This window comes from Delphinus delphis, chromosome 6 (genome assembly GCF_949987515.2).
Source record: "Delphinus delphis chromosome 6, mDelDel1.2, whole genome shotgun sequence".
Taxonomy (NCBI): domain Eukaryota; kingdom Metazoa; phylum Chordata; class Mammalia; order Artiodactyla; family Delphinidae; genus Delphinus; species Delphinus delphis.
Window position 1 is genome coordinate 443,315 of NC_082688.1, and position 23,958 is coordinate 467,272.

The 23,958-nt window shown below is 45.6% G+C and overlaps 1 protein-coding gene across 4 annotated transcripts in view; it reads right to left on the reverse strand.

Annotated features, from left to right (window-relative positions):
- The window catches only part of EHMT1 (euchromatic histone lysine methyltransferase 1), a 148,019-nt gene that overhangs the window by 123,698 nt on the left and 363 nt on the right, over window positions 1–23,958 (reverse strand). Inside the window, exon 1 of one of the 4 annotated variants that reach the window (XM_060013669.1) lies at window positions 23,013–23,155. The exons of the other annotated variants lie outside the window; for them this stretch is intronic. The gene's annotated coding sequence lies outside the window, so the exon portion shown is untranslated. Of the gene's footprint in view, window positions 1–23,012; window positions 23,156–23,958 lie in introns of those variants that run through there. 4 annotated transcript variants of the gene reach the window in all.

Genomic DNA, 23,958 nt, shown 5'->3' on the forward strand with positions numbered 1-23,958 from the left:
AAAAGCACAAAACATCTCAAAAGCCTCTGAAATCCAGTGTGCACGTCACACTTACAGCACATCTCAGTTTGGTGTGGACAAATGTCAAATGTTCACAAACCACACAGGGCCATGGCCAGCTTGTTGGAGGTAGGTGGCAGCCACCTCTCCACTCCAGTCTGAACACGTGCAGGAGCCAACCCTTCGCCAAGATTCCATCTGGATTCCTGAGCCAGAGAGCCATGGTCTCAGCCTGAGGCAGGAATGAGCACACGGGAGCCCTCCCTAAGCACCCCAACAGGAAGGCATTTCCCCTATGCTGCTCCTACACCTTCTCTCTCTTGAGAGCAATTTTAATAGCAATTGCTCTCTTTTAATAGCAATTATCAAACTGTGTAACTGTGTGTCTTTCTCAAAACTAGAACACAAGGACCTCCATAGAGACAAGGCACCACGTTTATTCTCATCTGACTGCCAATTCAAAAGCCGACACGCAGAAGGCATTAAATTGTTTGTTATAGGGCTTCCCTGGTGGCGCAGTGGTTGAGAGTCCGCCTGCCGATGCAGGGGACACGGGTTCGTGCCCCGGTCCGGGAAGATCCCACATGCCACGGAGCAGCTGGACCCGTGAGCCATGGCCGCTGAGCCTGCGCGTCCGGAGCCTGTGCTCCGCAACGGGAGAGACCACAACAGTGAGAGGCCCGCATACAGCCAAAAAAAAAACAAAAAACTAACAACTGAAAGGAAAAGAAAATTCAACAACAGTTGGCAATTCCAAAACCCTACTGTCACTAACTGATGCAGTAACTAAAAAAAAAAAAAAAAAAAAAAAAAAAGGAGGAAGGATAAGAAGACTCAATACTATGGGCCATCTCACCTGACACACCTGGACTTCAGAGTCCACATTCTGATCAAGTGTTCATCAAACATTCCCCAGGACAGAATATAATATAGCCATTTAAAAAAAATCTAGCAAATCTAAACAAACTGAAATTAAAGTATGTCCTCTGACCATAGTGGAATTATATTAGAAATCAACAAAACAGGGAAATCCAGGAAATACCTAAACATTTAGAAATTAAACAACACAATTCTAAATAACCCATGGGTCAAAGAAATCACATGGGAAAAGAGAACATATTTCGAAAAGAAAAAAAAAATGAAAACACAACATATCAAAATTTATAGGAAGCATCTTGTTTTGTTTTTTGTTTCTGTTTCTTTTTTTTTTGGCTGCATTGGGTCTTCACTGCTGTGCGTGGGCTTTCTCCAGTTGCAGCGGGCGGGGGCTACTTTTCATTGCGGTGTGCATGCTTCTCATTGCAGTGGCCTCTCTTGCTGCGGAGCACAGGCTCTAGGCTCACGGGCTTCAGCAGCTGTGGTGTGCGGGCTAAGGAGTTGTGGCTTGTGGGCTCTAGAGTGCAGGCTCAGTAGTTGTGGCACATGGGCTTAGTTGCTCCGTGGCATGTGAAATAGGATCTTCCCAGATCAGGGCTCGAACCTGTGTCCCCTGCACTGGCAGGTGGATTCTTAATCACTACACCACCAGGGAAGTCCAGTATCTTGTTTTGGTTTTCTAGGGCCGCCATAACAGAATACCATAAACTGGGTGGATTAAAACATCAGAAATTCATTGTCTCATAGTTCTGGAGGCCAGAAGTCCAAAGTCAAGGTGCCAGCTGGGCCATGCCCTCTCTGATGGCTCTAGGGGAGTGATCCTCCTTGCCTCTCCAGCCTTTGTGTTCACCAGCAATCCTTGGCATTCCTTGCCTTGTAGACACTCACTCCAATCAGATGGCCACCTTCCTCCTGGGTATCTTCACATCGTCTTCCCTCTGTGCAGGTCTATGCTCACAAGGCATTCTCTCTGATGCTGACACCAATCATACTGAATCAGGGACCCACCCTACAACCTCATCTGAACTCATTGCAATGACCCTATTTCCAAATAAGGTCACGTTCTGAGATACTGGGAAGTTAGGACTTCAGTGTACCTTTCTGGGGAACATAATTCAACCTACTACACAGGAAAGAAACACTTTGAGGGAAACAGTATAGATTTAAACTCCTGTATCAGAAAAGAACTCATGCCAAGATCCTAAGCTTCCACCTTAAGAAACTAGAAAAAAGAAAACAAAACCCAAAGCAGGCAAAAGGAAGGAAAAAAAGATTAGAGTGGAAATAAATAAAATAGAGAACAGAAAAACAATGAGGAATCAACAAAATCAGAAGTTGCTTCTTTGCGGGGAATACCCTGGTGGTCCAGTGGCTAAGACTCCACGCTCCCAATGCAGGGGGCCCAGGTTCAATCCCTGGTCAGGGAACTAGATCCCACATGCCACAACTAAGAGCCTGCATGCTGCCACAAAGATCCCACATGCCACAACTAAGACCTGGTGCAGCCAAATAAATAGAAGTTACTTCTTTGCAACTTCAACATAACTCAAACCTTTGACTAGACTGACCAAGAAAGAGAGAAGACTCAAATTATTAAAGTCAGGAGGGAATGTTACTACCAACCCTCTAAAAAATAAAAAGGAAGTACTATAGGAACTACTATAAGCAACTGTATGCCAAAAAAATAGATACCGTAGGAGAAATGAACAAATACCTAGAAGGATACAAAACACCAAAAATGACTCAAGAATAATTAGAAAACCTGAACACCTATAAAAAGTGAAGAGATTAAATAATCAAAAAACTTCCAACAGGGAGTTCCCTGGTGGCCTAGTGGTTAGGATTCGGGCTTTCACTACCATGGCCCAGGTTCAATCCCTGGTCAGGGAACTGAGATCCCACAAGCCGTGAGGCACAGCCAAAAAAGAAAAACATTTCCAACAAAGAAAAGCCCAGAGGACTTCCCTGGTGGAGCAGTGGTTAAGAATCTATCTGCCAAGACTGGGGACATGGGTTCAAGCCCTGGGCCGGGAAGATCCCACATGCTGCGGAGCAACTAAGCCCGAGAGCCACAACTACTGAGCCCGCGTGCCACAACTACTGAAGCCCACAGGCCTAGAGCCCATGCTCCGCAACGAGAAGCCACAGTAATGAGGAGCCCACACACCACAACAAAGAGTAGCTCCTGCTCACCGCAACTAGAGGAAACCTGTGCGCAGCAATGAAGACCCAACGCAGCCAAAAATAATTAATTTTTTTTAAAAAAAAGAAAGTCTAAAAAAGAAAAGCCCGGAACCAAATGGCTTCACAGGTGAATTATACCAATTATTTAAAGAACAAACCCTTCACAAATGCAAAAAACAGAAGAGAAGAATACGCTTCCCAACTCATTCTACGAAGCCAGTATTACTGACACCAAACACACGAAGACATCACACAAAAAAGAAAACTATGGGCCAATATAATACCCCTTATGAATACAGATGCAAAAATCCTCAACAAAATACTAGTAAACCAAATGCCACAAGCTGTAAAAAGGATTCACAACCATGACAAAGGGAATTTGCTGCAGAAACACAGAGTTGGTGCAACATATGAAATCATGTGCCATATACCATATTAAGAAAATAAAAGAAAAAAATCGTATGATCACCTCAAAAGATGCAGAAAAAGCATTTAACAAAATCTAATACCCCTTTCTGATAAAAACACTCAACAACTTAGGAATAGAGGGAACTACCTCAAACTGATAAAGGGCATCTATGAAAACCCAAGGCTAATATCATACTTTAATAGTGAAAGACTAAATGTTTTCCCCTAAAAATAGGAATAAGACAGGGATGACTACTTTCACCACTTCTACTCAACATTTTACTAGAGGTTCTAGTTACAGTAATTAGGCAAGAAAAAGAAATAACAGGAATCCAGATTTAAAAGGAAGAAGTAAAACTAATTTGATTCCCAGACAACATGATCTAGTATACAGAAAATCCAAAAGTACCCACAAAAAAACTATTAGACCTAATGAACAACCTCAGCAAGGTTGCATGATACAAGATCGATATATAAAAATCAATCAGATTTCTATACACTAGCAATGAACCACCTAAAAATGAAATTAAGAAAACAATTTTGTTACAAAAACATCAAAAAGGGACTTCCCTGGTGGTCCACTGGGTAAGACTCCGCATTCCCAATGCAGGGGGGCCTGGATTCGATCTCTGGTCAGGGAACTAGATCAGGCGTGCTGCAACTAAGAGTTCGCATGCTGCAACTAAGACCCGGTGCAACCAAAATAATAAATAAATATTTTTTTAAAAAAAGAAAATTAAAGACTTAAGCAAATGGAAACACATCCTGTATTCATGGATTGGAAGACTTAAGATGGAAATACCCCAAACTGATCTACATATTCAACACAATCCCTATCAAAATCCCAGAAGGCTCTTTTGCAGATATCAACCTGTTCCTAAAATTCATAAGGAAGTACGAGAGTCCCAGATGAGCCTAAAGAGATCTTGAAAAAGAAGAACTAAGCTGGAGGACTCACACTTGCCCATTTATTTTACTTATTACATAACTACAAAAATCAAGACAAGGTGGTACCGGCAGAAGGACAGACATATAGCTCAATGGAATAGATCTGAGAATCAAGAAATAAACTCTCACATTTATGGTCAACTGATTTTCAACAAGGATGCCAAAACAATTCAATGGGGAAAGAACAGTCTTCAACAAATGGCGGTGGACCAACTGGAGAGCCACACACAAAAGAATGAAGTTGTGCTCTTACCTCATATCATACACAAAAAGCAACTCAAAACAGAGTAAAGACCTAAATACTATAAAACCCTTACAAGAAAACCAATTTCATGACATACGTTAGGCAATTATATGGCACCAAAAGTATGAGCAACCAAAGGAAAAATTTTTTTAAATTGGACTTATCAAAATTAAAAACTTGTGCTTACACTCCAATAAAGATGTAAAAAAACCCCAAAAAACAAAAAACCTTGTACTTCCAAGGACACCATCAAAGAAAAATTAGAAAGTGAAAGACAACCACAGAATGGAAAAAAAAATTTTTTGCAAATCATATACCTAATAAGAGACTTGTGTCCAGAATACATAAAATCTCTTACAACTCAATAATAAAAAGACAACCAAATTAAAAGTGGACAAAGGATCTGAATAGACATTCCTCCAAAGAAGATACATGAATGACTAATAAGCTCATAAGAAGATACTCAACATCACTAATCATCATCAATGCAAAATAAAACCACAATGAGATACCACATCACACTCACTAGGATGGCTACTACCAAAAAGACAGACAGTAAAAAGTGTGGGCAAGGATGAGGAAAAGCTGGAACTCTCACACACTGCTGGTGGGTGTATAATAGCCACCTGCAGAACAGTCTGACAATTACTCAATCAGTAGTTACCATATGACCCAGCAATCCCAACCCTAGGTATACAGCCAAGAGAAGTGAGCAGAGGTCCACCAGACAAAAACCTGCACTCAAATATTCACAGCAGCATTATTCATAAAACCCAAAAAGCAGAATCAACCCAGAAGTCCATCTACCGAAACAGAGAAACAAAGTGTGCTATATCCACACACGGAATGTTACTTGGCCATAAAAAGGGATATGCTGACACATCCTGCAACATGGATGCCCCGTGAGAACAGGATGTTACATGAAGGAAGATGATCGCAAAAGGCATGTACTGTAGGACTCCATTTATATGAAACATCCAAAATAGGCAGATCCATAAAGACAGAAAGTAGATCAGTGATTGCCAAGGGCTGGGAGAGGGAAGAATAGGGAATGACTGCTTACAGGTACGGCGTTTCTTTTCAGGCTGATAGAGACGTTCTGGAATTAGACAGTGGTGATGGCTGCAAAACTCAGGAAAAAATACTAAATAGTACACTTTAAAAATGTGAAGTTTACGATATATGAATTACATTTGAAGTTTAAAAAAAATCATATACTCCTAGACTGATACTGGCATTTGGCAATACTTGTCAGTGTGAAGACATTTTCAGAGATACAGAAAACTGTGTCAAAGATCAGCATCGGGGCTTCCCTGGTGGCGCAGTGGTTGAGAGTCCGCCTGCCGATGCAGGGGACACGTGCTCGTGCCCCGGTCCGGGAGGATCCCACATGCCGCGGAGCGGCTGGGCCCGTGAGCCATGGCCGCTGGGCCTGCATGTCTGGAGCCTGTGCTCCGCAACGGGAGAGGCCACAACAGTGAGAGGCCCGCGTACCGCCAAAAAAAAAAAAAAAAAAAAAAAAGATCAGCATCAACAGATGAACATTTCCAATAGATTTTGATGACAGGGAACCAACTCTAAACCCAAATTTAAGTAAAATATCCTTCCAAAACTTCCATTCTTCTGATTAGTAGATCTGTATTACCAAGAAGGGGGAGAAAAGCAGTCAATTATTATTACATTTTTACTTTTGTCAATAAAAAATTATGAAATTATCCTTAATTTTGCTTCTTGGTGCACAAAGCCTAAAATATTTACTATCTGACCTTTGCCACCTCTGGAACAAACGACACCTGGAGCTGACCTGAGCACGTCTGTGCCTGTTTCAACGAATGGAACCACCATCCACTCTGTTGTTCAAGTGGAACCCAGCATCTGGCCCAGGCCTGGTCGCCAGGAACCACCCTCACCCCTCGTGCCTCATCTGCCACATCAAACTGGCCACCACAGGGAAGGAGCATCACCCATCTCCTCGAGGACTGCTTCCTCCACTGCTGTTGCTCTACAATCCATTCCTTACACAGCAGCCAGAAAGACCTTCCTAACATGCACACCTGACCACGCCACTCCCATCCCTAATGCTCTCCCACTGCCCTTAGGATAAGGACAAGAATCCCAAGCTTGGCTTCTAACCGCTGGACCAGCTACCTCAGCTGGCTCCTTGCCCCACGTTGCACTACACCCTAGGAGGATGATAAAAGAAACATCCACAAAGCACTTAAACAAGTGGTCTCAAAACATTAATACTCATAACTGTTCACACTTCATAAGGCTTATTCACACACACCATCTCGTCTGACTCTCAAAATCACCAAGCAGGGCAGGTTAACCTTCCCTGTCGGGGCTGGGGTTGCGGTCAGCAGGACTCTCCTCCCCACCAGCAGTGGCTCTATGCTCTGCACCCCATCACAGAAACTCAGGCTTCGTCCTGGTGACTCAACTTCTCTGCATTTTCCAGAATTAGGGTGGAGGGTTGATTCTTCGCACTGACATCTATGATGTACCCTCTGTGATTTCTTCGTGACCTTAGAACGCCCCTCCACAGCACTTTCCCATGTGTGCCCGGGCAGAAGTGGCTCTAACACTCGTCAGCCATGAGGTAAAGTCACCGAACATCTAGAGAGCATGACAATGCCTGCCACATACAGGCGATGCTGAAGTTATGTCACATACGGAAGACAGCGGTTTCCTAAGGCCCCCAGTAAGCCACACACCGTCACACGCAAGAATCAGCTGTGAGTGTCCATACACCTGCTCTCAGCAATGGCAGACAGACTGGCCACCTGTGTTCTCGCACCACTTCCTCCACGTTCTCCGCTGTTTCGGTCTCCTTCGCTGGCTTCCCCTGGGGCCCCGTAGCGTGATCTTGGGGGCCTGGGCTCCACAGCCCTCTTCAGCACCAGGTGCAGGCCCGGCCTCTCTTCTGGATTTTGTGGACCCACCTTCTCCCTGTTCGACGATCACCTCTGAAAGTCTACCATCTCAAGAAATGACAACTGCATTCTCGAGGGTGCTCACTTCTTTCACACCCCTCCCCTTTTGCTCTTCCTTCAAACACACACTGACAGTCTGACCTATTCTTAGCACCTCAGCTGTTCCCACCCTCGTCCAAGCTCCACCGCTCACCAGCATACTTCAATGCCTTCTGGCCGTGCCCCTCCGCCCCTCCACCCGAGTCCCTCCAGAGACTGCCCACCCACCTGAAGTACAAGGCCTCACTGGGCCCGCCCTCCTCGCTCCGTCTCTCTGTCCTCCATGTCTCCCCTCGGCCACAGTGCCCCAGCCTCCTCCAAAGAACAGGTGACTCGTCTCCAGCCTGAGCCTCACCTGTAAGGCTGACTGAAGGCCTGCGTGATGGTAAACAAATGAACCAGGCACAGTGCTCACAGTCTACCCGCCACAGGCAAGGGGAGCGCTCTGCAAGTGGAAGGGCCCTGCTGCCCTGAGAGTGCCAAGCTACCCATTCATCGTCTCCGTTGGAACTAACAGACGGCAGTGTTCTTGCAAAGTGGTAATAATCCTGGATATGGTACAAGAGCATAGAAGAAAGAGCAAACACAAAAGCAATATTCCAGGAAAGAATACATGTGACAACCCACAAGGGCAATTTGTTGATTCCCTCAACACGTTCTGAAACAGTTCACACATGTTCCAGAATATCAGGATCTAAAAGTTCTGATCCCCATCTTAAAACCATGCCTAAGGGCTTCCCTGGTGGCACCATGGTTGAGAGTCCGCCTGCTGATGCAGGGGATGCAGGTTCGTGCCCCGGTCCGGGAAGATCCCACATGCCGCAGAGCGGCTGGGCCCGTGAGCCGTGGCCGCTGAGCCCGCGCGTCCGAAGCCTGTGCTCCGCAACGGGAGAGGCCACAACAGTGAGAGGCCCGCGTACCGCAAAAAAAAAAAAAAAAATGCCTAAAAGTTCTGGGTCTTCCCTGGTGGTCCAGTGGTTAAGACTCCGTGCTCCCAATGCAGGGGGCCCGGGTTCGATCCCAAGGAACTAGATCCCGCATGCATGCATGCCGCAACTAAGACCCAACACAGCCAAATAAATACATAAATATTAAAAAAAAAAGTTATACTTCCATTATAGCACCCAAAAGAGTTTGCACTCATTGACTAATTGCTCGTAAATTAAAACAAATCAAAACAAGGCAACCCTTAAAATCAACTGAAGCAGTCAAGGCCCACCCAGTGAAGTTTCTGTCCCTTTTGAACAGTCTTATCACAATACTGCCACAGAGCATTTTATTTTCACACACCAGACAGGTAATAGTCCATGGCTATCAATTCCATCCTAAGACACAAGGCCAGGTAGATGGACTGGGTCCCAATGCCCAGTCAGCCTACATCCATCCTCACTTCAGCTGACCAGCCCTTGAAGCGTTGGTGGTGAACAGAGTAGGCCCTGCCTTCCTCTGGGCAGTGGGAGAGAGCAGGTAAGCTCTTCCCTCACTCCCGTGTCCCGCTAGGTCCCCAGCACCAGAGCACAGGGACTGCCTGGGTGGGCCCACCAGCATCCACCACACTCCCAGGGAAGGGGAGCCCCTCGCACCACTGACTGGAGGCAGCCTCAGTCCTGGCCCTCAAGGACCTCAGAGACCCTGGTTCTCTGCCCAGCAAACGTATGAATTCTTTCAGGTCCTGCCCAAACGGGACCTCCCAGCAAAGTCCTCGTTCACCCCAGCATCCAGCCCCTCTGGACAGCAGGATGATGCACAGGATCCCTGCTGCTGACCCTTCTGGAACACCCGCCGGGCTGCTCCACCCTGGGGTGCTGGTGCGCACAGGTAGTGCCCCAGAGATCTGAACCAGGAAGGGGAGGCCGCCCCAAATCTCAGTTCAACATGCTGAGTGTTGACTGACAAAACCCAAAGCAAGGACTGCACACCTGCAGGAGAGAAGTCTGAACCTGAGACCAGGGAGGAGTCAGTCTATACGGCGGCACAAACAGAACAGGAGGGCAGAGTGGCCACGAGGGTGGCATCATCCTCACAAAGGACTTTCCGACCAGGTCTCTGCACACACCCCGGGGGCACTGCCGTCCTAGGTCCCCACACACGGAGAGTGAAGGCCGAGCAACCGAGGCAGTGCGACGGTGTCTCTACAGTCACAGCGGTGTCCATCGCCAGGCTGGGGTCCTTGAGAGCGAGACCCAGGCCATCTTCCTACAGCAGGCGCTCAGCAGAAGCTTCTCTGTTCCAGAAGGGAGGAGGGAGAGGGGACAGAGGCAGGAAGGAGCCTGGAGCCCACCCATTTCCTTCACACATACAAATTTTATAGAGCAAAATTATATGACCTGAAACAACAGAAACTAGAAACATAAAGGGTAAGGATGAAGGATAAACCTGTATCTTGAACACAAGAAGTACCAGGCACTGCTTTGCACAATGATCAAATAGTTCACAGCAGACAGGCCAAAACACGGAGACAGAAACTCGACAAGAGAAAAGACAAAGAAGGAGTAGGGGTTACACGCTTCCCGCAGAGCTGCCTCAAATGTCCCAGGACCACGCTATGCAAGGGAAACCCAGCGAAGCCCAGCACCTGCGGGCGACCTGCCTGTCCCACACGCTGGGTGGCACGCATGCACACACAGGATGGACTGTGCCTCCCCGTTTCGTCCCGGTTTGCAGCTAAGACAGTTTATGGGTAGGAAACCTGAATTTACATGCTTCTCTGACCTTCAGAGGTTTTACTGTTTTGCTATCCTTTGGTCTGAACTTCACACTGCCTGGCTAAAAGCACAGGCAGAACACCACATCGCCTCCTTTTCCTCCTCTGTGAAATGGAGAAAGTGGGACGGTAACCCTATCTGATAGGGTGGTTGTTGGGATTAAGTGAAAAACCCCACATAAGTCACTTAGTACTTACCTCGTAATACACACTAGAAAAAAATCACTAGACATTATCATGATTATTGACCTGCTGGGTCCCAGCAAGAGCCTTTTTAAAAAGGTAAAAGTGCATCCACGTGAATAAATGGACCCTTGCAGGGGCCAATGGCAGGGTCCACCCGACCAGACAGGACTCATTTCCAGAAAACAGCAACTCCATTCACTGACGGCACTTGAGACGGGCTCCCAAGCTGCCCCCCGTTCAGTGTGTCCCCCAAGCAAAAGTCCACTACTGAAAATTCCCACACCCCAGCCCCACACTTTAAACTGTCTCACAACAAAGCACCCCGGCTGCAAGAGCAGGGGTTCCGCCAGTGCTGCGCACTCGGCCTCCTCACCCCAGCCCTACCTGCCCCGCCAGCCCCCCTCCTGGAGGCACCCCAATGCCTGGTGTGCTTCTCCCATGGCTCTCTCTCTGCCAGTGCATCCTTCAACCCGAACACTGTGCCATGCACATCGCAGGATACCAAACAACGTGTGTGAAAGAAAAGACTGGAGGAGGAGGAGGAGGGCACGATCATCTAAATACCTGCTCTGAGCCAGGCACCTGGCGTGTGTTGTCACCACAAGCCCACGCGACAGCGAGAGGACTACAGGGAGCTGCAAGATGTGCCAAAGGTCAAGGTGAGGCTGGCAGGTGAATGCTGACTGTCTGGCAAACAGTCCACAGTCTCAACACGACACCTGGTCTCACGTCTACAGCAAACAACCATGACGACGTCCAGGTGTGGGCTGTGAGACACACCATCCACCTTCCCCTTCCCCACTGTATCCCATTACATGTGCAGGGAAAACAGCCTGCACAGGGGGACTGAACACACAGCTTCAACCCTAAAGAAAACGCCACCTGACTTCAACTATTTAGTGACCTTCTACCTGTTATCAAGGCTGACAGCAGGGACTTCCCTGGTGGTCCAGTGGGTAAGACTCCGCCTACTAATGCAGGGAGCACAGGTTCGATCCCTGCTTCGGGAACTAGATCCTGCATGCCACAACTATGAGTCCGCATGCCACAACTAGGGAGTCCATATGCTGCAACTAAGGTGCAACGCAGCCTAAATAGATAAATAAGAACATTCCTTGTTTAAAGAAAAATGCTGACAACAGAAGATAGTAAGGATTTACTACAGAAAAAGTCTATTCTAGAGCCTCACATCTGTGGCTTTTTCTCATTTATGGCAAAAGCAACACTGAAGTACAGTGGATAAAGGATGGTCTTTTTAGTAGATGATGCTGGTTCAAGCGCACATCCATATGAAAGAAGATGAATCCTGACCCCTACACCTCATGTTTTACACACAAAAACCGATCCCAGAAATGGCAAACTATACCCAAAGGAAACAGAAGAAATAATAAAGATTAGAGTGGAAATTTAAAACTAGAGAATAGAAAAACAGAGACTGGGAATTCCCTGGCGGTCCAGTGGTTAGGACTCTGCGCTTCCACTACATGGGGCACAGGTTCAGTCCCTGGTCGGGGAACTAAGATCCCGTATGCTGTGCAGCACGGCAGCTCCCCACCACAACCTAAAAAAAGAAAGAATAAAGACAAACAGAAACTGTCAACAAAACCAAAAGTTGATTCTTTGAAGAGATAACAAAATTGACAAAACTCTAGCTAAACTGACTACCAAAAAAAAAAAAAAAGACATTGAAAGAAGGTAAAGCAGACCTAAACAGATGAAAACACACCCTCTGTTCAAGGACTGTTGGACTAAGTATAATTATGAGGATATTGCTCCCCAAAGCGAATCACAAAATCAAGGCAATCCCTATCAAAACCCTCAAAGGCTTTCTGCAGCTATGGACAAGCTAATCCTAAAATTCACATGGAACTGCAAGGGACCCAGAAGAGCAAGAACAAAGCTGGTAAACCCACTTCCCAAGCTACAGTATTCAAGATCGCATGCGACGGACACAAGGACAGACATATAAACCAATGTACTAGAACTGAGAGTCCAGAAACGAGTCCTGACATTTATGGTCAATTGATTTACAACACAGGTGTCCAGACAAGCCAGTGGGGGGAAAGAACAGCCTTTCAACCAGTGGTTCTAGGACAACTAGATCTCCACTTGCAAAGAATAAAGTTGGACCCCCTACCTCAGACCATACACAAATTTAAGTCAAAATGGATCACAGTCCAAAATATAAGAGTTAAAACTATAAAACTCAGGGCTTCCCTGGTGGTGCAGTGGTTGAAAGTCCACCTGCCGATGCAGGGGACGCGGGTTCTGTGCCCCAGTCCGGGAAGATCCCACATGCCGCGGAGCGGCTGGGCCCGTGAGCCATGGCCGCTGAGCCTGCGCGTCCAGAGCCTGTGCTCCGCAATGGGAGAGGCCACAACAGTGAGAGGTCCGCGTACCGCAAAAAAAAAAAAAAAAAAAAAAACTATAAAACTCAGAGGAAAACACAGCGGTAACTTCATAACAATGGATTTGGCAAGGGAGTGTTAGATATGACACCAAAAACACAAAGAAGAAAACAGATAAACTGTACTTCATCAAAATTAAAAACATTTGGCGCTTCAAAGAACAATATCAAGAAAGTGAAAGGACAACCTACAGAATGGGAAAAAATATTTCCTAATCATATATCGATAAAGGATTTGTATCTACAATCTTCAATATACAAAAAATGTTTACAACTTACCACGGAAACAATCCAACTGAAATGGGCAAAGGATTTCTATAGACATTTCTGTAAAGAAGATACACAAATGGCCAATAAGCACATAAAAAATGCTCAACATCATTAGTCATTAGGGGAAATCCATATCAAAAGCACAATGAGATATCACACCACATCCAACAGAATGGCTATAATCTAAAAGACAGTTAATAACAAGTGTTGGCAAGAATGTGGAGAAACTGGAATCCTCATACACTGCTGACAGGAATGTAAAATGCTAAAGCTGCTAAGGAAAACAGCTTGGCAGTTCTTTACCACAGAGTTAACACATGCCCAGCAAAGCCACTCCTAGGTACACACCCAAGAGAAATGAAAACGTATGTCTATACAAACACTGTTCATGAATGTTCATAGCAGTATTAGTCATCATAGCCAAAAAAAGGAAGCAACTGATAAATGTATAAATAAAACACAGTACATTCATACAAGGGAATATCATTCACCCACATAAAGGAATAAAATACCCCCACCAGCAGGGAAAGAAAAAAAACAAGTTTACGTAGGCACACCCCAAAAGTGTCTAAACAAAATAATCAAAAAGCATACTGGTGGGCTTCCCTGGTGGCGCGGTGGTTGAGAGTCCGCCTGCCGATGCAGGGGACACGGGTTTGTGCCCTGGTCCGGGAGGATCCCACGTGCCGCGGAGCGGCTGGGCCCGTGAGCCATGACCGCTGAGCCTGCGCGTCCGGAGCCTGTGCTCCGCAACGGGAGAGGCCACAACAGTGAGAAGCCTGCGTACCGCAAAAAAAAAAAAAAAAAAAAAAGCATACTGGTGCTTAACATCAACAGTCATCAGGAAAATGCAAATTAAACCACAATAAGACACACCTACCAGAATGGCTAAAAAGAAAAAGACAAACAATATCAAGTGTTAGCAAGGATTTAGAGCAACTGGCGCTTCCTTACACTTGTACTTTAGTACAACCACCTTGGATACGTATGCACATTCCATGACTCAACACCCCCACTCCTAGGCACATACCCACAGAAACATGCACCTATGTTCACCAAAAGACACATATAAGAATGTTCACATCACCTTATCTGAATACCCCAAAACTTGAAACAACTCAAACGTCCATGCATAGTACAATGAATAATGAAACTGTGCTATACCCAGACAATGGAACATTATACAGTAATGAGAATGAACGAACTACCACGGCACACAGCAACGCAGATGAATCCTAGAGACAAAATGTTGATCAAAAGAAGGCAAACGTAGTACACACTGCATGATGTCCTTTATACAAAGTTCAGAATCAGGCAAAATGAATCAAGGTAACAGAAGTCAGGATAGCAGTGACCTTTGGGCAAGTACACGGCAGACTGCAAGGGGCCCAGGGGGGGCTTCTGTGGCTCTGGTAATGTTCCCTGTTTGATCTAGGGTCTAGAGACATATATGAAACTAGACACATAATGTGTGCATGTTTCTGTATGTATGTCATATATTAATACAATTTCCAAAAAAAGTCTTCATGCTTTGGTTACATGTCTTATTGCTATTGAATCTGGTAAAGATATGGTGACAGATACTACAGAACCATAATGACAGATTCGAGCAGACCATTTCTACAAGAGAAGGAAACAGAAGGGCAGACTGAGCCAGAGGTGGGGGAACTCCTGACCATTCACTGGCCCATATGACAACTGGCATTTTGTTTCACCCTAGTGTTCAAGGAGTTCACAGAACACAGGCAAACAGCAAGGACGAGGAAGTAACCAAGACTCTCTAAGCCTAAATGCCAGCCTTGGAATCTGATGGAGAGGAAAGGACCTAGACTCCAAGGAGAGAAATCATCTTAACAACCAGCTTAGCAAACAATTTTCAAACTACACAGGACAGAGAGCTCTCTGGCCCTTCTTAGGCTAGCATTTATTAGGAGGCTACTGGGTGTCAGTCCCTCTATCAATAGTATCAAGAATCTATACCTCCTGCCCATATGAGTTGTACTTCATGTCACTAAACAGTTTTTCTTTGTATAAGTATTCCAGCTAACGAATAAAGACTTCCATTTTGCAACCCCTAATGAGTTAACGATTCTGAGCAATGAATATCGATGACTGTTAATATCACAAAGCAAGATTTACTGTGCCTGATAAAAAACTTAATACCAGTTACGACATATTCTTGCTAAAATGTTTTAAAAGACAAATCTATTATACATCTGATGGAGCCCCCAGCCCAGAGCTGTCTAACGGAAAGATAATGTGAGCCACGTATGTAATTTTTAATTTTCTAGTAACCACATTTAAAACAGGAATTAGACAGACTTTCCTGGTGGTCCAGTGGTTAAGACTCCACCTTCTAATGCAGGGGGCACACGTGTGATCCCTACTTGGGAAATTATGATCCCACATGCCATGCCGTGTTGCCAAAAAAAAAGAAAAATTAGAAACACAAATTACTTTTAATAAATGTTATTTAACCTAATACATCCAAAATATATATTTCAACGTGCAAACAATATTTTTTAAAGTATTAACATGATATTCCATTCTCTCTTTCACACTAAGTCTTGCAAATTCTGCATGTATTCTGCACTTACAGCACATCTCAATTCACACTAACCACATCTGGACTGCTGAAGAGCCACATGTAGCGAGTGGACATCACACTGGAAAGCAGCAGCTCTAGATCTTAAATATCAATGGCAGGAAGTAGAGGACAAAGGAACATGTTAAACAACATGGTAAGAATGTCATCAGCGAAATGAAGGTTATGGGAAACTTTGGGACACATAAACCATTATCTTCAAAACTTAATTACGGGCTGGGCTTCCCTGGTGGCGCAGTGGTTGAGAGTCCGCCTGCCGATGCAGGGGACACGGGTTTATGCCCCGGTCCGGGAAGATCCCACATGCCGCGGAGCGGCTGGGCCCGTGAGCCATGGCCGCTGAGCCTGCTTGTCCGGAGCCTGTGCTCCGCAACGGGAGAGGCCACAACAGTGAGAGACCCGCGTACCGCAAAAAAAAAACCTTAATTACGGGGACTTCCCTAGTGGCACAGTGGTTAAAAATCCACCTGCCAATGCAGGGGACACAGGTTCGAGCCCTGGCCCGAGAAAATCCCACATGCCGCGGAGCAACCAAGCCCTCGCACAACTACTGAGCCTGCGCTCTAGAGCCTGCGAGCCACAACTACTGAAGTCGGCGCACCTAGAGCCCGTGCTCTGCAACAAGAGAAGCCACAGCAATGAGAAGCCCGTGCACTGCAACGAAGAGTAGCGCCTGCTCGCCGCAACTACAGAAAGCCTGCGGGCAGCAACGAAGATCAAACACAGCCAAAAAAATTAATTAATTAATTTTAAAAACTTAATTGCAGGACTTCCCTGGTGGTCCAGTGCATAAGACTCACCACTCCCAATGCAGGGGGCCCAGGTTCGATCCCTGGTCAGGGAACTAGATCCTGCATGCCTCAACTAAAAAGTCCACATGCCACAACGAAGATCCCTCATGCCACAATTAAGACCTGGTGCAGCCGAATAAATAAATATTTTTTTTAAAAAAACTTAATTGCAAGAGAAAAATAAAGACGTGGAAATCAATATACTGAGAATTAAGAGATACCTATGAAGGGCAATGAATAGACCATATTTTGAAATGAAATGAAAAATCTGAACAGTGACTGAATATTTATTGACTGAAATATCCATATTAACTGAAATACAGATGAAATATATCTAAGAACTGCTTCAAAATATTTGAGGATGGACTGGGGAGTGGCCATGAGGAGACAAACTGCTGACATCGGGGGACAGGAACATGGGGCTCATTCTACCACCACATGTACTTCTGAGTAGTTATGAAAAAGTTCCGCAGTAAAAATTCTGAAATATCTACATATGCATTTGTCTGTATACGCTCAATAATTATAATACCGGTAGCCTGCCAAAAGAAGAATTGAGTGGTTAGAGGACAAAGAGGCAGATGTTTCCCTTTATAATTTTATACTTTTTGAATTCTGAACCATGTAACTAACTCATCTACTCAAGATAAATTTAAACACATATGCCTTGACTCAATCCACCACAGGGCCCAAGCCTACTCAGTGGTCTCCCTGCTTCCATCATCTTTTTAAAATGTGAATCCCTAAAATAATCCCTTGCTGACTGTCTATACTGCTCGGGAGACCATCAACTTGTTACCACAGCGACAAGGCCCTCAGTGACCCAACCCCACCTGTCCAGCTTCAGCTCGTGTCCCTTCTGACCCATAATTCCACCGTGTACCAAAGGCTTCAGTGTCACAACCCATAACCGAGGAAGCTGGGGCATCTATAAAACAAACACCACGTGGCTACCGAAAATGTTAAAGGACACAGAAGCACGTGAGATGATCCATGAAAGAAGAGTGCAGACAGCACGCACTCACTGATTACAGCCGATTTTAAGTACGAACGTGCACACTCAGATCAGACACAAACAGATGACAAATATTTGGCATTCTTAGCTTTCTAGGTTTCAATTTTCTAAATTTTCTAAAATGCCTGATTTCTTTTTGAAAGGTACAACTGTACCCTGCACTTCCATTTCACGTCTTATCTCCTTTAGGACCTGGACTAACTTATTTTCCTCAAGCGGCCTTTCCCAACACAAGTCTGCCTTCAGCAATTAGCGCAACAGCACGGGCCTTTTCTTGTTTACTTTGAACTGATTCCATCTCAGTTCCCGCTTGGTAATATTTGCTCTATCACACTCTTTAAATTTTGTGAAATCAGAGACCAATCTCATAAACTTGCATATCCTCTTACACAGTATCTAGAATAGCACCTCATAAAGAGAAGGGGCTCAACAGCGCTTATAGACCGCTTGGAAAGAGCATTTTAAATATACTCTGATCAGAACTTACAAACCTATTAAAAGTGGGATGCAGAAAGCAGTCCAAAAACTTTTCCAAAGTAAAATATCAACTGACAGTGACGTTACGGGGAAAGTGACTTCTGACTTCTTATCTGGGAAGACACCACTTCAAAGGAAATGCCACCTATGAAGAGTTAAAGGAACCACTTCAGGGACTTCCCTGGTGGTCCACTGGTTAAGACTCCACGCTCCTGATGCAGGGGGCCCGGGTTCAATCCCTAGTCGGGGAACTAGATCCCGTATGCCGCAACTAAAAGAGCCCACATGCTGCAACGAAGATCCCACGTGCTACAACTGAGACCCGGCGCGGCCAAATAAATAAATAAATACTTTTTTTAAAAAAAAGAACCACTTCATCTTTTGTGTTTTAAAATCCAAAACCACTGAAGACGTTTTTGTTTTGTTTTAATAAATGAAAATACTAGAAGTTAAATAAAAGTGGGACAGTAAGTGGGAGAACTTCTCAACTCTGGAACTCACGCCCTTTGTACCACCCTGCGGTAGGCCAAAATAACTGGTCCCCAATCACCATTCCCTGTGTGATTTGCTGAGCAAGCAATGTAAACTGAAACCAAATTGCCCACCTACCGTAAGATAACGGCATCCGTCAAACATGCTAAGTCCCATGAAATAGCAAATAACATAAAGTTCCTAAAGGGAAGAGCCCAAAATATGGTTCCCATAAGCTAAATTATCTTCAAAGACCAACTCAGTAAAATGTGGTCAAACGTACAAAACCGTTTTGTGCTATGGCAGTACGCGGGGCTCTAGTCCCCATTGCGGCACGGACCACGTGTGGGATCTCCAACAACTAAGCTACCCACAGATGTCCTTTTGGGCATCAGGGCTGAGGTACGTTTACTGCCCTTGCTAACCTCTGTTATGACTCCAGAACCTTCCCTGGTTATGATCCAGAACCACATACTACATAGTAAGATCTGAGATGGGCAGCCCTTTCCACAGGATAGCTGTGCTTTTAGTGTGGGTGAAAATCTGCTTCTCAAGATTTATAGCAAATGCTTCTGATTTCTGGATGCAGAAAAGACTTTCCACTCCCCTCTCTTATCAAAAGATCAACAAAAGACAAGAACAGGAAAGAGAAACAGGCACTCCACCTAGGAAACATTTCAAACCCCTACACAAAACATGAATAGGAAGACGGAGGCTGGAGGAAACCTCGATCACTCCACAGAGCAGAGGAAGGGGAAACCTAACAAGGTAGTCACTGCTGAGGACCAGGCTGACTGGCCCCACAGAACCATGGAAAGTCTCTAAAGCCAGAGGTGATGCCTGAAGCTGAAAAGGGATGTGGTGTAAAACTCCAAGTAAGGAATGTTGGACCCTCAGGTCCCCGGGCCCCTCCTGCACACTCAGACAAGCACTATTCTATAGCCACAAGCCACCAGAATATACCACACCTGGGGAGAGCAGCACAAAGAAAGACGGGAGTAGGCACCTCACTGAAAGCAAGGGAATTAGGCAAAGGCTACCCAGTGAACCCTGGGAAGACCCTCTCCTTCCCCCTGCCCTTTAACCTAGCTCCAACATCCATCCCACAAGGCAGAGACTGAAGGCTCCCTTTCCAAGGAAACCGAACCAGAGGACAGTAACATTTGGAGGGGAGCCACTAAAAAAAAAAAAAAAACATTAGTCATGACCCTCCAGTGAAAGCAACGACAAGTCCCCCAATACACTCAGCTTCCCATTTTTAGTACTTTATTCATAAAGATGAATAAACAGCCAAGGATCACCAGACATTGGAAGAAGGGTTTCCAGCACGAATGAAAGAGACCAAAAGATACAACAGCAAAGAGGAATGCATAGGGAACAGAAAAAGTGAGGGAAACAAAATTTAATTTTATTTTTTTAATTTTTTAAAAATTTAACTGTAATTTTAAAATTTTAACTGAAATTAAGAGATAAGCAAAGATACTGTATACATAAAACAAGAAAAGGAGGCATTAAAAAAGGAACAACAACAAAAAAAAAGGAACAAAGAGGGCTTCCCTGGTGGCGCAGTGGTTGAGAGTCCGCCTGCCGTTGCAGGAGACGCGGGTTCGTGCCCCGGTCCGGGAAGATCCCCCATGCCGCGGAGCGGCTGGGCCCGTGAGACATGGCCGCTGAGCCTGCGCGTCCGGAGCCTGTGCTCCGTGAGAGGAGAGGCCACAACAGTGAGAGGCCCGCGTACCGCAGGAAAAAAAAATAAAATAAAAGGAACAAAGAACAGTAAAGAACATGAAAATATGAAAGAAGTTAAAAATTCAGTAACAAATTGGAAAATTGTCAAACACACTCCCAAAAAGTAGAACAAAAAGATCAAGCCATGACGAGGAGGAAAGATTTTTAAAAATTAGAATATTCAGTACAGGAAGTCCAACATTCAAATAAAGGAATTGGGGGGCTTCCCTGGTGGCTCAGTGGTTAAGAATCCGCCTGCCAATGCAGGGGACACGGGTTCAAGTCCTGGTCCAGGAAGATCCCACATGCCACAGAGCAACTAAGTCCGTGCACCACAACTACTGAGCCTGCACTCTACAGCCCGCAAGCCACAACTACTGAAGCCCGTGCGCCTAGAGCCTGTGCTCTGCAACAAGAGAAGCCACCCCAATGAGAAGCCCACGCACCGCAATGAAGAGTAGCCCCCGCTCACCTCAATTAGAGAAAGCCCGCGCACAGCCAATGAAGACCCAACACAGCCAAAAAATAAATAAAATAAGTTTATTCAAAACAAAAAACAAATGAAGGAATTGGAAAAAGAGAACACAGAGAAAAGAACAAACTATCTCAAATACATAATACAAAACCTCCCTATAAATAAAATGACATCAATCCCCAGATTTCAGGGCTACTTAGTACCCTGTATGATAAATGAAAAAAGGCTACAGCTAAGGCCTATCATGAAAATTAGGAAAATCAAGGATGCAAAGATCCTAAAAGTTTGATGTGGGAATAATGCTTACGAAGGATTAAGAATCCAACTGGGGAATTCCCTGGCGGTCCAGTGGTTAGGACTCCGCACTCTCACTGCCGAGGGCCCGGGTTCAATTCCTGATTGGGGAACTAAAATCCCACAAGCCACGCGGTGTAGCCCAAAAAAAAAAAAAAAAAAAAATCAAACTGGACTTCAACAGCAACAACAAATACTAGAAGATACTGGATCAATAACTTCCAAATTACTTGCAACCTGGAATGCCAAGCCCAGCCAAACTTATGCTTTAAGTGCGGTGGCAAAATAAAAACATTTTCAGACATGCAAGTTCTAGAAGTCTGCCTCCCAACAAACTACTGGGAAGCTACTGGAGACGGAGTTCCACCACCATGAGTGAATGAACACACAGAGGGGAGCGTTAGAGGCAGAGAAGGGGCCAGAATCTCCAGGATGGGGACGTGCACAGGCCCAGAAAACAAGCATCCCGCCTGGGCTGGGGTGCCTGAGGAGCACTGTGGAACCGGCTGGTGAGCTGACAGGGCTGAATGGTAAAAACTTAAATTGAGAAACATTTTACAGAATGAAAGGTGCGGGAACATTATTCCGAGGTTCAAGGGGAATCAGGCCAATGAAAAATAAAGCAATTACTAACTCAAGGGAAGTAAAAAAGTCTGCCCAAGAAAAGAAATCCAATTGTGGTTTACCATCCAGCTCAGCACGGCACAAAAATGACCTGAACAGACTGACAAAGATTCTGATACAGATTTAACCACAACTGTGAGTTACCTAAATGAGAGACAGAGTATGAGAGAACTGAAATCGTCATCTACCATTAGTGGAAGCCAACAGATAATGCCTCAAATTGGTGAATGAAGGCATGACAACACAAGCGTGTTATTTAAAACGTGAGGCAAAGGCTAAGAGTGGATGCTCCCTCTCTTGAAAAGCAGGAGAGGATGGCAGCCTCTTTACTGCCTTTTAGCACTATTTGACTTTCTAAACTCTGTGCATGTGCATGCATTATTTTAAGAAACACAAAACAAGGTTAAAGAAAGAGACACGTAGTAGCCACCCTGCTAGAAAAGCACAGAATTTGCCTGGGAAGGCCCTCCTGCTGAAAGGTAACGTCTTGCTGGGTCAAAAGCCTTAGGTGACCCTGAACATACATTAAACCCCAGGAGCCCCCACTTACTAATCCACAAAACAGGGGATGCATTTCATCACCTCAGCAGTTCTTTTCAGTGTGAAAAAGTGGTGACCTCTTTCTAGGTCAAGGAAAAGAAGAAAAAGTAAATATACAGTCAGATAAATTTCAAGTGTCCACTTTCTGGTTTAATCATCTGGCAACTGGGAAACCCTGACCCAGGAACCATTTCGCCGATTTAGTGGCAACAGATGACCTCATGCCTACCCACTGTCCAGGAGGCCCCTCACCTAACGTGCACCTCCATAATAAACACTTAGGATCACGAATCTAAGCCCAGAGTTTTCATTAGCTTAAAGTGACAGCCACAGACACAGCTCAACAGTCTCTGGAGGCAGACCACCTGCATCCATCTTCTCCACCACAAGCTCCGTAACCTGGGGCCACACTGTGCCTGTTTTCCTCCAGTGCAAATGGGGATATAACAGTACCCACCTCAAAAGATCGCTGTCAGGCTTTAATGAGTGAATTCACGCAGCTAAGGCAGGGCTGGACACAGGTAAGGGCTTAGTAAACAGAAGCTGTCATTGCTGTTGTCTCAGTCAAGCCCTCTATTCAAGGCTGCCCGTGGAATCAGAGACATCTGGGACGATTTGTTCATCAATTATTAATTAAAAGCCTACTATGTGCCAGACACCAAACAACTGCTAATCCTGTAACTGGCTAGGCCAAGTCATTCAATCGCTTCCAAGCCTTGTTTCCCGCATCTGCTAAATAGAAAATAACAGTACCTGCTGCACAGAACAGAGAAAGCTAAAGGAGAGGACTTACCTAAAGGGCTTGCAGTGCCCGGGACCCGGAAGTTGCTCAATAAACGATATCATAATCACTACACATCTTCTCTCCTACAAGTGACTTGGGGTTATCTAATTCACCTTTTCTGTTTTTCTGAACCTAATACACTCCTTGAGTGTTGAAGGTGCTAATAAACAGTCCTTGCGTTGAATTCAGGAACTTCCCTGCACCTCCCCAGTTTACTTACATCCACACCCCCCAAAACTGCAAGAGAAAATTAAAGAAATGTTAAAAGATTGTGCATTACCTGGATAAAAATATACTACGTCTACACACCAGGTTATTGCAAAAGGGCCTTATCACACACCTTAGCTTTCTGATCTTCAGAAGTCCCCGCAGTTACTACACATGGAGCAATTTCACAGAGAAACTGCTAGATCATCACTTTTTTCCAAACTGGTCCCTCGTGTCAGCCCGGAGAGCGCACTGTTTCTGCACTTCCCCGGGCACACCGCCTCCCGCCTGCTTTTCCCTTCTGCGGGAAGCTAGTGGCCCATCTCGCAAGAGTTTGCTTTCTCTGCTGCTACAAGCAAGGGAAAAACTATCCTTGAGGACGAGCAAAGGGGAGGCCAGGAACATTAACAAAAGCATGGGAACTTTTTACATGCAAAGCCCGCGTGAGCGGTTTGCCTGGAAATCAACCGAAGTCGTGCATTCCTGCTCCTGACAGCCACCGGGGCCGGCAGCATTGTCCGGGGAGAAGCGCGCCGGCCCGGCCAACTTTTCCTTCAAGACCGAGCCATCCTCTTCGGAACAAAGTGAAAGGTCAGCGGGCGCAAGAGCGGCGCCGGGAGCGCACAGCCTCGCCTCGCTCGCGCCGCCAACTTGGCCGGCTCGCCCCACTTTCCCTTTTGTCCTCCGCCCCTTCCGCGGGGCTCCCGGCCGCGGCCTGGGGGCGGGGGACGGGGGGCGCCGGCGGGGC